This window comes from Pongo abelii, chromosome 14 (assembly GCF_028885655.2).
Source record: "Pongo abelii isolate AG06213 chromosome 14, NHGRI_mPonAbe1-v2.0_pri, whole genome shotgun sequence".
Taxonomy (NCBI): Eukaryota; Metazoa; Chordata; class Mammalia; order Primates; family Hominidae; genus Pongo; species Pongo abelii.
The window spans coordinates 35282956-35298420 of NC_071999.2; the positions used below are offsets into that span (position 1 = coordinate 35282956).

General features: G+C 46.1%; 1 long non-coding RNA gene across 3 annotated transcripts in view; it reads right to left on the bottom strand.

Moving 5' to 3' along the window:
- LOC129049470 (uncharacterized) overlaps window positions 1–15465 on the bottom strand; it is a 68464-nt gene that overhangs the window by 15225 nt on the left and 37774 nt on the right. The window contains exons 1-3 of one of the 3 annotated variants that reach the window (XR_010136743.1): window positions 8598–9139; window positions 7688–7753; window positions 2780–2902 (exon numbers count right to left, since the gene is read on the bottom strand). The exons of 1 other annotated variant lie outside the window; for it this stretch is intronic. This is a non-coding gene — a long non-coding RNA (uncharacterized LOC129049470). Of the gene's footprint in view, window positions 1–2779; window positions 2903–7687; window positions 7754–8597; window positions 9140–15465 lie in introns of those variants that run through there. One more of the 3 variants, XR_010136742.1, reaches the window with a different exon arrangement.

Sequence of the window (15465 nt, forward strand, 5' to 3'; positions counted from 1 at the left end):
GCCCTGGCCCCTCCCCTGGAGCCCCCACACCTCCGCACCATCCTGCAACCAAACGGGGGCATATATGGCCCAGCAGGGGGCCTCCGGGAGCTGACTCTGGAGGCCCTGCGGTGACAGGTCTGACGGGTCAGGCCCGCCTGTTAAACATTTTGAATATCCCCCCCTGCAACCAGATCTATCAGCGAGTGGCCCGAAGGCCCAACTTCCAGCAGAAACATCTCCACCTTCCTCTCCTGGCCTCGTTTCTCCCTGGCCCAGTGTTTGCCGGTTCAGAACACCAAGAGAGTATCTCTCCTAGTAAAATGTATTTTCCTATGAGCAAGAAGAGAAGCCCTTTTCTTATTCCCTGGGGGACCTTGGTGCTCCAGCCTGCAAGGAAATGCTCCTATGTGCTCTTCCTTCTGCTTCCCTAACTTGTTTATCCTGATCCATTAGGTTAAAATGGCCAGGGAGAGCATCTTAAAAGAGGAAAATAAAGTTACTAGAGGCTGACAAGCAGCTCCCGGACGTGTGCCGACTGCAGGAAGAGCCAGGCCTGGGCGACGTGCATATCCTAGGCTGGCTGGGGGCATCTGATACCCGAATTTTGTAACTGGGGCTGCCAGTGGCCCTCTTCACCTCTTCCTTCCTGCCTCTCAGCTGCCACTCTGAGCATCTAGACCCTGCAGAACAGAGATTCCCCAAGGTATAAGGCCCAGGCCACAGATGCCCCTGGCCCTAAGGATACACTGAACTCCTTCTACGCAGCCATAGGGAGGGGACTTGTCTTTCCCCAACATGAGAAGCTTAACTGGTCTCTTACCCTTCGGTAGAGGCAGGCCCAGGTGTGGCCAATGGAGACAAAGGGGTCCCCCAGTGTTCCTGCCTAACCTAGGGTCTTATGGGGTGGAGGTGGGGCCTTGGAACTCACCAATGTGCATGATGATCTCGCAAAATCATCTAGTCAGTTTCCTCTATCTCTATAGAAAACATTTTCCAATCTTTCCATATTGTAAGACTTGGGATAATTTAGCAAAGGATCTCTTTTGGTTTTGTCTTTATATGAAATCAGTGGCAGTTTGCATAGTGGAAAGTGTCCATGAGGTAAGGACTCAGGACACCATTAAACATTTTATTTAATTATTTTTTAGAGACAGGGTCTCGCTTTGTCACAACTGGCATGCAGTGGCATGGTGGTAGCTCAGTCAGCTGGGCATGGGGATGCACACCTGTAGTCCCAGCTACTTGAGAGGCTGAGGTGGAAGGATGGCTTGAGCCCATTAGTTCAAGGCTGCAGTAAGGGTACTGCACTCCAGCCTGGGTAACAAAGCGAGACTCTGTCTCTTAAATTAAAAATGGCCAAGAGCAGTGGCTCACGCCTGTAGTTCCAGGCCTCTGGGAGGCTCAGGCAGGCAGATTACTTGAGCCCAGGGGCTAGAGACCAGCCTAGGCAACATGGCAAAACCCTGTCTCTACAAAATACAAAAATTTAGCCAGACATGGTGGTGTATGCCTGTAGTCCCAGCTACTCGGGAGGCTGAGGTGGGAGGATGGCTTGAACCCAGGAGGTCGAGGCTGCTGTGAGCTGTGATCACACACTCCACTCCAGCCTAAGTGACAAATCGAGACCCTGTCTCAAAAAAATAAATAAATAAAAACTTTTTGTAGTGATAAAATCTCACTACGTTGACCAGGCTGGGCTCAAACTCCTGGTCTCAAGTGATCCTCTTGATTCAGCTTCCCAAACTGCTGGGATTACAGGCGTGAGCCACTGTGCCAGGCCTAATTTTTTTATTTTTAGAAATGGGAGTCTCACTATGTTGCTCAAGCTGGTCTCAAACTCTTGGCCTCAAGTGATCCTCCTGCCTTGGCCTCCCAAAGTGCTAGGATTACAGGCACAAGCCACTGTGTCCAGCCCCAAATCCTTAACCTCTCTGGCCAAGGCTTTCTCCTGAAATGAGAAAAATAATTCCTGAATACCTAACTTAAAGCACTGTGATAAGTAACAAATGTAATGCAGTTTGTAAAAAATGCCTTGAGAATTATAAAGTAGCCATGTAAATGTAGGAGATTCTGGCTTTTCTCTTTTATTCTAGCAAACTAGTCCCTTTAGGGGGACCCTTATGCACTGCACAGCTTAGCAAAGCTGGTGTCTGCATGCTTAGCCTCCCTTCCATCCCAGCCCAGCCCACACTCCCTATTCACCCCTTCCAGATGCTCCCACTACTGCTTGGGACACGGCCTCCCAGGGCAGCGCTGCCTCTGCCGATATTCCTCTCCCTGATATCACTCGCCATCTCTCATGGTACATGGGCCTCAGTGCACTGAGTACATCCTCATTTTGCTGCAGCACAGCCCATGGTTTTGGTTCTGGAGGGGACAGGAGACCAGATGGCCAGGGACGGAAGCATTGATGTAAAGAACTGTGTTTGTTTAACCTGTAGAAGACGGGGTATAAAGGGCCCATGGTAGAAGTTTGCAAATGCATGCTGTTACAGAAGAAAGATTAGAGGTGTTCTGCACAGCTTTATGAGGTAGAACCAGGTGGACCCTGTGCTAGGATTTAAGTGGGCAGGTTTTTAAAGAAGTTTTTAAAATGATACATGCACAGAGTTTTAAAAAAAAATTGCAATATATACATGCAGCCAGGCATGGTGGCTCATGCCTGTAATCTCAGCACTTTGGGAGGCTGAAGTGGGCAGATCACTTGAGCCCAGGAGTTTGAGACTAGCCTGGGCCACATGGCAAAACCTCATCTCTATAAAAACTACAAAAATTAGCAGTGTGTGGTGGCACGTACTTGTGATCCCGGCTACTCGGGAGGCTGAGGTGTGAGGATCACTTGAGCACGGGGAGGTCAAGGCTGCAGTGAGCTGTGATGGCACCACTGCACTCCAGCCTAGGTGACAGAGCAAGACTCTGTCTAAAAAAGAAAAAAAAAATATATATATATATATACACACACACATACATGCATATAAACACACATACATATATACATACATGTATAAACCTAAAATTCTTCCTCCCACCCCTGAAACCAGTTACCATAGATGCCCTCAGCAGAGGCAAACAGTTACCGGTATCTTTCCATATACAACCTAAGCATATGTTCATGTATCTCCTTTTCTTCTATCACATAAATGGAATTATTCTCTACATATTATTTAGCTAGTCTCTCTTTTTCACAAATCACAATGAATTTTAGATTTTTCCCTGTCAGTGCATGAGAATGGTTTAATTTTTTTAACAGCCTCTTGGTTTCTCATAGTACAGATATTCCATAATTTATTTCATCAGTCCCCTGGTCAAACATTTAAATTATTTCCAGCCCTTTGCTGCAATGAATATCTTTGTACCCATGTCTTTGAGCCCATGGGGACTATACCTGTAGGATAAATTGTTAGAGGTAGAATGCTCATCAAAGGGTATGTGCATTTTAAATTTTGATAGATATGGCCAAATTGTGAGTAGATTTTAGCCTACAGTAAGAAAGAATTTTAGCAACCAAAACCACTCAAGTGGTATGTGGACGACTTTAGGAGGTTGTGAGTTTCAGAAAGGAATCAAGACCAGGCTACAAATCAACTTGTCAGAAATGCCACTGGGTATATTCAAGCATTGTAAACACATTGATCACAAAAGGCCCTTCCAACTCTGATACCCTAGCTTCCTTTTTATTTATTTTTATGCTTTAAGTGACAAAAAAAGTATATATTTATCATGTACAACATGATGTTTTGAAATATGTATACTCTAGTTTCCTAATCATAGGTATCACCGTAGAGACTCAATATGTATTTATTGAATATTGTTCAGAGATAAAGTAAGATGTCATGTCATTCCCATTGGAAGGTGTGTAGAAGGAAGTGGGTCAATGCAACACATCCCAAAAGAAGTCCTCTGGTGAAGCAGCGCTGTCATGTAAGGCACTCCACACAGCGGGCTTGCACCATGTAGGGCCTGGGCAGTTGGTTAGGGGTACAGAGGAGTCCTTTCCTGTTCTCCCCATCATCACTCACATTGCCCATGTCTGGAACTCCACATTCGGAAAAGTGCTCTTCGGCAGATGTGGCCAAATAGGGAGTGCAGATTCTGACCCTGAATCACTATGATTAGGTCAGCATCTTCAGCAGCAGGCCCACGGCACCCAAGTGTGTTGTGATCCATTGTGAGGAGTGCGCTTATTGCTAAAGGTAACTGAGCATCCGAGGTTTCCCAGAAATGGGAAGTTCCCTACCTTACAACTCAGTTCATTTCATTCCTTGGAAAGATCTTACATATAATGGGATAAAATCTGTTCCTCTTTAATCTGTTCCTGTTTCTTGATTTTAGGTCTTCCTTTCACAACCAGTGAATACAAAATTGTCCTCCATCTACATTCTAAACTTCACAGAGCCTGAGGGCTGCAATTAGATGCCAACTTGGTCTTCTCTCCTTTGGGTTCAATCACTTCAGTTCTCTCAACCTTGCTTGTGTGTCATGTTTTTCAGATATTTGCATCTTAATTGCTGTTTTTGAACCTATCCCTTCTCACTCCAAGCAGTCAAAAGTCTCTGAAAGTGTCGCCCAGAACTCGGCCCGATCTTGGCCAGGAAGGAGTGGGGTGGAATCATCTCCCTGTTTTTCTGTGCGCCTTTCTAGAATCAGCATCCTGGAGATCCCTTGCTTTGGCCTGTCAAGCAAACCCTCCCACTTTTTTGGGTAAAAGCACTGTGATTTCTCATTAGAGAGCTGTTCTTCCTTATTCTGAGAAGTCTTGGTTCTCCCTGACCCTCCTACTCAGAGGATGGTAGCACACAGAACCCAGTTTAAGCCTTAAGATTCTGGCTTCCAGAGTCTTGAGCATTTGCAAGAAAAATGTAACAGAAAACAGTGGAACAGAGAAGTTCTGATGACCCCATTTCAGGGGTGGGGTTGTGGGGGGTGTCCTCTTTTTCCTGCAGCTTGGTTCTTCAGCATCCAACAACTATTCCATATCTTTCCAGAAAAATCCCTTTTCTGATTTAGAGTCCATTTCAGTTGCTTGCAACCGAAGAACTCTGACCCAGATTACCCTGTCCTGTCCCAGTCCCCACTAGGAGGTCACTATGGACCAGACACTGCTAAATCTATTTCACATGTGTTGCCATTGAACCACACGTCCCAGTCCTGTACTTGGAAAGCTGATCTGGGACAAGAACACAGCCTTTGTTTTGGGCTATCCCAGTCATGTCCCAAATTCATGACTGGGGATTGTGGATCCCTCTTCTTAGTTCACATCCGTTGGTTTCCTGTCACCTATTGGGCAACTTGCCATCAAGCTCTCCTATCAAGTCACTGCCAAAAGTGTTGAGTAGCTAATTACAGCTCATGGGTATCAGCTACTTCTGTCAGTGTGCCACCCTCCAAGGCAGGGAAGTCAGCGTTCACAGAGCTTATCTAACTGTCCAATAAGGGATGGAGCCAAGTCAAACCCAAGTCTGTCAGCCCCAAAGCCAGGGCGTTGGAAGGAGAAATCCTCTAAGGAGTCCCTGCCCACAAGAGACCTAGGGGAGAGGTTGCATCTTACATGGTTCCTGAAGACCTGGGAATAAAGGGGGTTGAGGAACCATATGAAGCCAGTGCCTGAATGCAAAAGGCTCAACCTCAGACTCCATGTGCTAATTAACGGAGCGGTAGAGCTAAAGTGTTGAGGTGGGAGACAGGATGGCAGAGGAGAAGAGGCACAAGATTTCCAGTAAGACAAAGACCTGGGTTTGGAAGGATCCTCCAACCTAGGCTTCGTTCAGCATCCCGGGTATTGACATTGATATATTGATGCACCGTCGGCATCTCTCAGATTCAGAGGTCGCGGGAAAGATGCCCTGCCCTCTCACGGTGCCCCTCACCCCACCTGATCTCTCCTCAATCCCCTGCTTTGCTCCAATAAGGATGTATTTTAGGGTAGGGAATTAACAACATAAGAAATTCCATGTGTGGTCTGGGTGCGGTGGCTCACGCCTGTAATCCCCACACTTCGGGAGGCCGAGGTGGGCAGATAACGAGGTCAAGAGATTGAGACCATCCTGGCCAACATGGTGAACCCCGTCTCTACTAAAAATACAAAAATTAGCTGGGTGTGGTGGCGCACACCTGTAGTCCCAGCTACTCGAGTGGCTGAGGCAGGTGAATCGCTTGAACCCGGGAGGTGGAGGTTGCAGTGAGCTGAGATCACACCACCTTACTGCAACCCGGCAACAGAGTGAGACTCCGTCTCAAAAAAAAAAAAAAAAAAAAAAAAAAAAGAAAGAAATTTGATGTGTCCAGAGAAAACGCAAACATTGTGGGATAATGGAAATTATAATAAAATAAATTTAAATGTTGCTTTTGTTGAAGATTTTTTTTCTCACCCTGATTTGGTAGTTTAAGATTCTAATTTTATAACCTTGGTCACTGGGAGAACCTTGACTGATTCCTATCATTTTAAACAGACTTTTATAGTCACAGCATCTAGAGAGAGTACATTTCCTCTTCTTTTTCAACATATCACATTTCTTGGCAGAAATAGCTAGCAGAAAGTACCAAAATGTTTATAATGAGGATAAAATCAAAATTTCGCACATCAGATTTCTCTTTTAGATTATTTCTTCCTGTTAAATCTTTCCCTATTTTAACTTTATTTTAGTGGCTAACAATTTAACATTTATTTTGACACCATTCAATCATCTTATAGGATTTTATTGTCAAAGGACATTGGCTCTGGGGTTAAAAGTTTCTAAACTGAAAGGACTTTGCTGGCATAATCACAAAGAAGCTTGGCTGGGTTCAGGCGGTTGTCCTCTCCCACTTGAATTCCGAGGGTGAACTACAGAATGGCCTTCCTGCTTTCTCAGCCTCCACTTAACTTGACTTCTCTCTAAGATTTTCCTTTTTAAAACTGTACACTGTGCTCTTGATTCTGATGTAAAGGTAGTTTGTAGGCCAGACTCAGTGACTCGTGTCTGCAATCCCAGCTCTTTGGGAGGCTGAGGTGAGCCTCAAGACCGGCTTGAGCAATATAGTGAGACCCTCGTCTCTAAAAAAAAATTTTTTTTAATTAGCCAGGCATGGTGGTGCGTGCCTGTAGTCCCAGCCGCTTGAGAGGCTGAGGTTGGAGGATTGCTTGAGCCCAGGAAGCTGAGGTTGCAGTGAGCTTGGGCAACACCAGGGCAACAGAGCAAGACCCTGTCTCAAAAAAAAAAAAAAAAAAAAAAAGGTAGCTTGTGGTGTAAAGATCAAGTTCAAGTTCAAATCAAAAGTATGATAAGACTCACAGCAGGGGCCACAGGAAGAGCCTTTATTTAACCCCCAACCCAGGCCAGGATGCCCAAGTGACCTTTGCCACGTTCAGCTGAGTCACCAGGGTCCCAAAATCTTTTGCATTTTGCCCTAAAACCACTTTCCCATCTGTGCTCTCAGTGACTAACCCCATCACGAATGTGACCCAATTTGTTCAGCAAGATGTGATTTTTTTTCTTTTTTTTTTTTTTTTAACTCATGCTGCTTTTACTGGTCACGATTCTCTCTCAGGCATTTAGCGACTCCATTTCGGCACCCGCCCGGCCCTGCTGCTGAGCTGGATTGATAGCTTTCTCCCCAGCTGTTCCCTTCCAGCCCGCCCTCCTCTCCCTGGCAAATCCATATTCCATTTGCTTTTCTGCAGCATTTTGATATCTCCAGAGTCTCCTTAAAATAGATAAACACTAACCTCTGAGACAAGTGGTGAGGCAGAGCCCAGACTCGCATCAGCTTAACAATCTGTTCCAGGAGGCGGCTGGATGGAAAGAATAACTATAGGAGTGATCCGCTCATCGAGGCTTTTTGTCATTTACAAAGCGCTTTTGCTTGCATGATCTTATTGAATATAAGCATGGGTATAAGCACTACTTCCATTTAATAGAAAAAGAAACTGAGTCTCAATGAGGTGAGGCACTTCCCTAGACGGTAAATAAGAGGCAGGGCCAGGACTGGAATCTGTCCTTTTAAAAACTGCTGTGTAATTTACATTTGATAAGACACAGACCTTCAGTATTCAGTCTGATCAATTTTGACAAAGGGATGCACTTTGTGTAACTACCACCCCAAAAGGGGAAAGATGTTTCTCTCACTCAGAACGTCTCCTTGTGCCCTTTCTCAGTAAACCCCCCGGCCCCTTCTGACTTCGACACAAAAGATTCATTTTGCCTTCAACGTTAAGTCTGACTCCAAACTTCTGTATTCCAAACTCCGTCTTTTTTCTCCTACACCATGCTGTGTCTTTGGAATTAACAAAATGGGCACCATGGGTCCCACCTGGCTGGAATCTATAGATATATGACTTTAGGAGGCCAGGCCATGGTCTTTTAGCTGAAAAACTAGGTCAGCTGGTGGAGTGGACCTCGAAGCTTTCAGTTTTTGGAATGTATGGAGAGCAATTCCAAAAATACACACAGGCCCAAGCCCTATCTCTAGAGTGCACCTTGAAACTGAACTCACCACTCTCCAGCCTCAACAGCACTTCTATGTGCAGATGGTCACTGAAGGGAAATTGGTATAAGGCTGAAAGAGGAGTCAGAATTCAGCTTTGAGGCAAAGAACACAAGACTCCAGTCCCACACGTCTAGAGCCTTCCCACCTACCTTAAACTGCCACCGCAGGGATCTGGGGTAGTTGCAGGCAACACCCTCCATTCTCACATCAGAAAATTCTCTTTTGTGGACTTTTCATGCCCATCGGGCAGCGTAATCTGACAATGGAGAGCTTTGCAACTGGAGGCCTCCATTTCAGTGAAAAAGAAGAAAGAAGCAAAATCATGAAAGTCCACTCCATTACTTCCAAGGCTACGCAGTAAAGAGAACTAACTGCTGAGTCACCGTGGGCCTCATTCCTATCAGGCTCCCATTAAGGAAGGGAGACACAACACAATCAGCCTTATCTGTTTATCTGGCCAGTTTTATGCCAAACTCCTTGTTCAGTCCAGCATGTTAACTGATTCCTCTTGGATTTTGTTTATATGCAGTGACATGCCAGTAAATTATCAGCTGATTCTCAGGGAAGGGGAAAAAAAACCCCAATGTGTAGTATTTGGAGATTTCCGTGGTTTCACTGAAGGCGGATTTGAGAGTGTGCCTCTGCAACCTGGCTCTAGCACACTTCCAACTTACAATAATACCTTTAATTTATTCAGCACACCCCTACCCGAGAGGCGACACAGTGATCTATGGGGTGGAGATTTGAGTGCCCTATCCCCTCTGCGTGCTCTCCCAAAGCCATTTTCTCCCCCCAAAAAATGGGGCGCTGCACACTCAAGAGTTTGCAAGGGCCTCTTCTCCCATGTTGGAATCTCCAGATAAACCTTCGAAGTTATTTGGAAGTGTAGAATAAACATAAGAGAGCCCGAGATAAATTCCCACAAACCCCCAATCCAGAGGGGCTGAGTCGCCAGCCTCCACCTTTCTTTACTGGCCTCCATCAATAGCCAGCCTGTAAAACTTTTTAGAATATCCCTAAACCTTCAGTTTTCTTTCTTGTTTGGTTTTGTTTTTCTCTTTAGAAGACTAATTGCAGAAAAGCCCAAGAATGCACTCATTTCCTGCTCCCGGATGAGCATCAGCAGCCATGCAGAGAGGAAAGGAATGGCAGGAAGAGGCTCCAGCTGAAAACACCATTGAAGCTAGGAGTGAGTGTTAGGGTCCGTAAATATTGAGAGGCTGCCACGCTGCCAATCATACTCCTCCTCTTTAAGGCCACAAGCGTAGGAGGAAAGATGAATGCCAATGTGCAGGCTCAGAAAATGATTTGTGTGGTGGAAAGATTCTTTTTCCTTTTTTAAAAAATTTAATTTTTAAATTTATGATTGACATGATTGCACATACTTATGGGATACAATGCGATGTTTCAGTACAAGTGTACATTGTGTAATGATCAAATCAAGGTAATTAACACATCCAGCACCTTAAACATTTATTATTTCTTTCGGATGAGAACATTCAAAACCCTCTCTTCTAGCGATTTTGCAATCTGTAATACATTATCATTACCTCCAGCCATCCTTTTCCATTTTCATCAACGTGCCTGTGTTAGGTCAGGCTGGCAGCAGGGCTCCTTGCTCTGCCGGCATTTACAGCACCACGCTGTTCTCTTTGGCCACCTTAATTAGCACTCACTCATCATGTGCCTTTGCTCCTTCTTCCCTCCGGAATGTGACCTGATTCTGCATGACCTCTCTCAATCTCGTCTTCATTTCCTGTCCCAACACATCCTTGCTCTTGACATTCTGCTCTGGGTTTTCTTTTCTGCTCCACACATTTCTTTGGCAGGAGCTTTGGCTTTACATTTATAAGCCTTCTGATGACTGTAGATATTCAAATAATTATCCAAGCTTCCTGTCTCTCTTGTTCAGTACAGTCTCTTTTGTGTGATGCATTCATTAAATCCCTCTGACAGACACTTTGCCCACTGTTATGGAGGGGTTCAAAGATATCCAAGAAGAGGTCCCTGCCCTCAGAGATTTTGTAGTCTAGCAGAGGAATAATAATAATATCTATGCTGTACTGACAGCTTTCTACAAGTCAAGCAGATTCCTCCCATTACCTTAGGCCTCCGAATAATCCTTGAAATAGACCCTAAGGTTATTCCCATCCCATACAGGCGATAACTGAGGCTCAGAGAGGTTAAGTAACTTGCCAAGGTCACATGGCTGGCAAATGATGAAGATAAATACGGAGCTGGGATTCTAACGCAAATGGTTCCAAAACCTAAGCCCTTACCACTGTGTGACAGTTAAGTATCCAAATAACAACAATACAAGGCAGAGAGTGCTGATAGCAAAAACAAAGCAGAAGTTAAGAACTGGGTGGTTTTAGAGGGTGGAGATGGGAGATGATGGTTCATAAGAACCTTTTTGGGGGAAGTAGTGAGTTCCCGGGCCCTGAAGGTACTTGGGCAGAAACTGGAGCTATCTGTGAGGCTCTGAACTAGTATCAGCACCTGAAAGATGCCTCTAGTAGTCCTTCTGGCCCTTGGAATGCTGATTTTAGCACGTGGCCTATGTGCAGAGCCTAGAAGATTTTTTTTCTTTTTTTCTCTCTCTGAGACAGAGTCTCGTTCAGTTGGCCAGGCTGGAGTGCAGTGGTTTGATCTTGGCTCACTGCAACCTCCTCTTACCAGGTTCAAGCAGTTCTTGTGCCTCAGCCTCCTGAGTAGCTGGGATTACAGGCATAGGCCATCACTCCCAGCTAATTTTGGTATTTTTAGAGATGAGGTTTCACCATGTTGGCCAGGCTGGTCTCACACTCCTGGCCTCAAGTGATCCACCCACTTCAGCCTCCCAAAGTGCTGGGATTACAGGCGTGAGCCAGTGCGCTTGGCCAAGAATGCTTCTTGATGGTGCAGATTGAAGGAAGAAGCCAGGGACCAAATCCTCAGAGCTAGAACACTCAGGGGGCACAGTTAGTTTTGACTGGAGTCCTCATCTGCCTTGAAGCTTGCCCATCACTTGGGCCAGGAATGAATATATACATATACACATATCACAGTCACTGTTTGACAGTTAAAGAAGCAAGAAATGGGACCCTTTAAGCCAGTAGTTCTCAAACTATGATCCTGAATTTATTCCATAAGCTGGACTTGGGAGTTCCACAGTAAAATTAAATCGTTGCACTTATCGCTAACACTCAGGGGTGATGCAGTTGTACTAGTGTTCTAAAGGCACCTCAACTTCAATAGATTCCATTGAAAATGTTCCTTCAAATGTTTCTTAAAATTTCAGCACCTGCTCTTACTTATCTGACAGTGGACACTCACACAATAAAACAAATAAATGAGTGTAGCTAACGACTATTAGCAGAGAAACAGAAGTAACCAATTGATTTTTGTATTTTCATAGATGGTGGGTTTTGGATTGCATACATTTATTACAGTCATACTTTCTGTCCGTAAAATTGTTCTTAGATCATTTAATAGAAAAGTACATCAAGGCCGGGCACGGTGGCTCATCCCTGTAATCCCAGCACTTTGGGAGGCTGAGGAGGGCAGATCGCCTGAGGTCAGGAGTTTGAAACCGGCCTGGCCAATATGGTGAAACCCCGTCTCCACTAAAAATACAAAATTAGCCAGGCATGATGGTGCGCATCTGTAATCCCAGCTACTTGGGACGCTGAAGCATGAGAATCGCTTGAACCCGGGAGGCAGAGGTTACAGTGAGCCGAGATAGCGCCATTGCACTCTAGGCTGGGCGACGAGTGAAACTGTCTCAAAAAAAGAGAAAAAATTACGTCAGTGTTTCATGGTGTTCTGCAAAGAGTCCCATGGCTTCAGGTGTTGCCCCTTACGTCCCTCACACGCCGTGTGGCTGAGTGATGATTATGTGGTTGTTGACCTGCTGTTGACCTGCTGTTGACCTGCAGTGTGAATGAACTTGTGGAGATTCTAAATGGTGAGACTGTGCTGTTACTAGGCTGGAGCGGGACACTTTAAGTGCTGACGGAAAATGGTTCAACCTAGGGGTGCAAAATACAAAGGAGGGTCCCAAGCCTTCTCTCCCATTAGCACTGCTTCCCTCACCACAAATGGTGCATTCTCCATTGGGTAAGGATGTATCAGAATCATCCCAGGGAGACTGTGATCCACAAAATGGACCCCCCACTGCCAGCTTCCGAAGGACAACTCCCACACCTATCACACACCTGTGAGAATCTCAGGCCCATGGGAGGAGGAGCACATGCACAACTGGAAAATGCCAGACAGGTGAGTTCTACCCCTTCATCTGCTTAAAAACCGCTACCTGGGGCCAGGCACAGTGGCTCACGCCTGTAATCCCAGCACTTTGGGAGGCCGAGATGGGTGGATCTCCTGAGGTCAGGAGTTTGAGACCAACCTGACTAACATGGTGAAGCCCCGTCTCTACTAAAAATACAAAAATTAGCCGGGTGTGGTGGTGGGCACCTGTAATCCCAGCTGCTTGGGAGGCTGAGGCAGGAGAATCGCTGAAACCTGAGAGGCGGAGGTTGCAGTGAGTGGAGATCGCACCCCCCCTGCACTCCAGCCTGGGCAGCAGAGTGAGATTCCATCTCAAAAAAAAAAAAAAAAAAAAAAAAAGAACGGTTACCTGGACCCTCAATGAACAGGACCTTTAATGATGTTTCACTAACGTTTAAATGCTCCCCTTTTAAAGAACCCCTGTAGCCAGCAGAGGGCTGTGACTTTTTTCTCTTCCTCAATCCCACCCTTCTCTCCAGCCCTGCACCTGGAACTGAGACCCAATGCACCAATCCCTGAAAGAGGCCCTCTGTGCCCCATTCTCCTGCAAAGCCAGTGTAGGCCCCAGCATCTTTGCCCACCAGAGCCAGGGCCACACCAGTTGCCTTGAGCTGATGCACCATAGCCTCAGGCTGCCGGCACTGCCGAGTCCTCTCCTTGGAGCACTGGTCTGCCCCCTACTCACTCTCTCCCCAGCTGAGCCCATCTCTTCTCTGAGGCTTCAGCAATGCACTCGATTCAGATGCTGTTAGCCAAGACTTCTAGAACTGCCTCCTGGACCTTCCCCCTAAATACTCATCAGGCACCTCAAACTCAGCATGTTCCCTGCTAACCCCATCATTTCCTGCTCCAACCCAGCTACCCACTCCCTGTGATTGTGAACTAGTGGGTGTTACCACCACCTACTTGGCCATTTGAGCTGGAAACCTGGAAGCCATCCTTGAATTCTCATTGTCTGTCTCCCGGCCCCTCATTCAATGACCAATCAAACTTCAAGTCCTACTTATTTTTTTTACCTGGCTTTCCCATGATCTCAGTCTTAGCTTAAGCCCTCATCATCTCATCTGGATTTACTGTAACAGATATCCCTGGCTTGGCTCTTTCCCTCATGAATTTCATCCTCCATACTGCTGCCAGGGGCATCTGTTTACAAAGCAACTCGGAGCCAGGTGTGGTGGCTCACCCCTGTAATCCCAGTGCTTTGGGAGGCTGAGGCAGGAGGATGGTTTGAGCCCAGGAGTTCAAGGCTGCAGTGAGCCATAATTACACTACTGTACTCCAGCCTGGTGACAGAGTGAGACTCTTCCCTAAAAAATAAAATAATGATAATAAATAAGCAACTCAGACATCTAATGACACCAACATTTCTGACCAGCCAATAAGGCACAAACTCCTTTATATATTACACCTAGGTCAGGTGCAGTGGCTCACGCCTGTAATCCCAGCACTTTGGGTGGCCAAGGCAGGTGGATCACCTGAGATCAGGAGTTCAAGACCAGCGTGGCCAACATGACAAAACCCCGTCTCTACTAAAAATACAAAAAATTAGCCAGGCATTGTGTTGGGCACCTGTAATCCCAGCTAGTGATGATGCCGAGGCCGGAGAATTGCTTGAGCCCAGGTGGGGGAGGTTACAGTGAGTGAGATGGCACCATTATACTCCAGCCTGGGTGACAGAGTGAGACTCCGTCTCAAAAAAAAAAGTAAAAAAAATTAATAAAATATATATTACACCTGGCCCTACCTCCCCACCTTTATCTTCTACCTCGCCTAGACTGACATTTTAAGCCCTATCAAGATGCAACTGTTCATCCCTTGCCTTCCTGTCCTAAACCTGATCATGCTTCCACCTCCCATTGCCTCAAAGGCTGACCTTCAGCTGTTATCCCCCACCATCTCTGACTCTGCCTCTTCCCTCCCAAAGCTCCCATGACCCCAGTGCTTACTTCTGGATGACCCTATTGATTTCTATTATATGTTTATGTGTTGTATCTTGAGGAAAGGGATGTGCTTTCTACTGTCTTTGAATCGCCATCCCCTAGAATAGTGCCCAGCCAGTCTTAGAGCAGAATGACAAACAGGGTGAAAATCTAAAGCCAGTTTCAGCACAAGACTGTCAATAATTTTAGCCTTTTGAGAGGAAATACCAGAAGTTATCGCCACCCCCAAACATCCTATGGGCATTTCTTTACTATTAAAACATCCCCATGTTCCTTAACACACAGGTGTGGGGATGGGATGGCTCACATCACCTTCTTGCATTCATCCCTGATTCTTCTTCTCAGTGTCTCTAGTTAGGTATAGACCTGAGTGAGAGACGAGGGTTGAGACCCAACTCCCCATCCTAAGCTATCTTTCCCAAGACCTGAAATCACCTGAGGCTCCCATCTACCTCCCTAAACACACACACACAGACCAAGTGTCTCTTCCCTGCAACACCCTACTCTCATGTCTGGTTCCCCTCATGGCCTGAAGTGCCTGCCACCAGCTTGGCCCAAGTCAGCAGCAATCTGGTGGCATCTCATCATCCCCAGGATGACTATTGGCTTGACACCCTACCAGACTTCTGGTTGCCCCAGTCTCCTGTGGCCACAGCTAAGAAGCTGAGCCTTTGATAAGTAGACAGCACTATTAGGCCCTTAAAGGTCACCCATGCCTTGCACCATAGCTAACAGAGGTGAGAAACATGGCTTCTGTTCCAAGTGATCCACTGTATACCCCGTTCTGATAGTTACTGAGTACTTACCA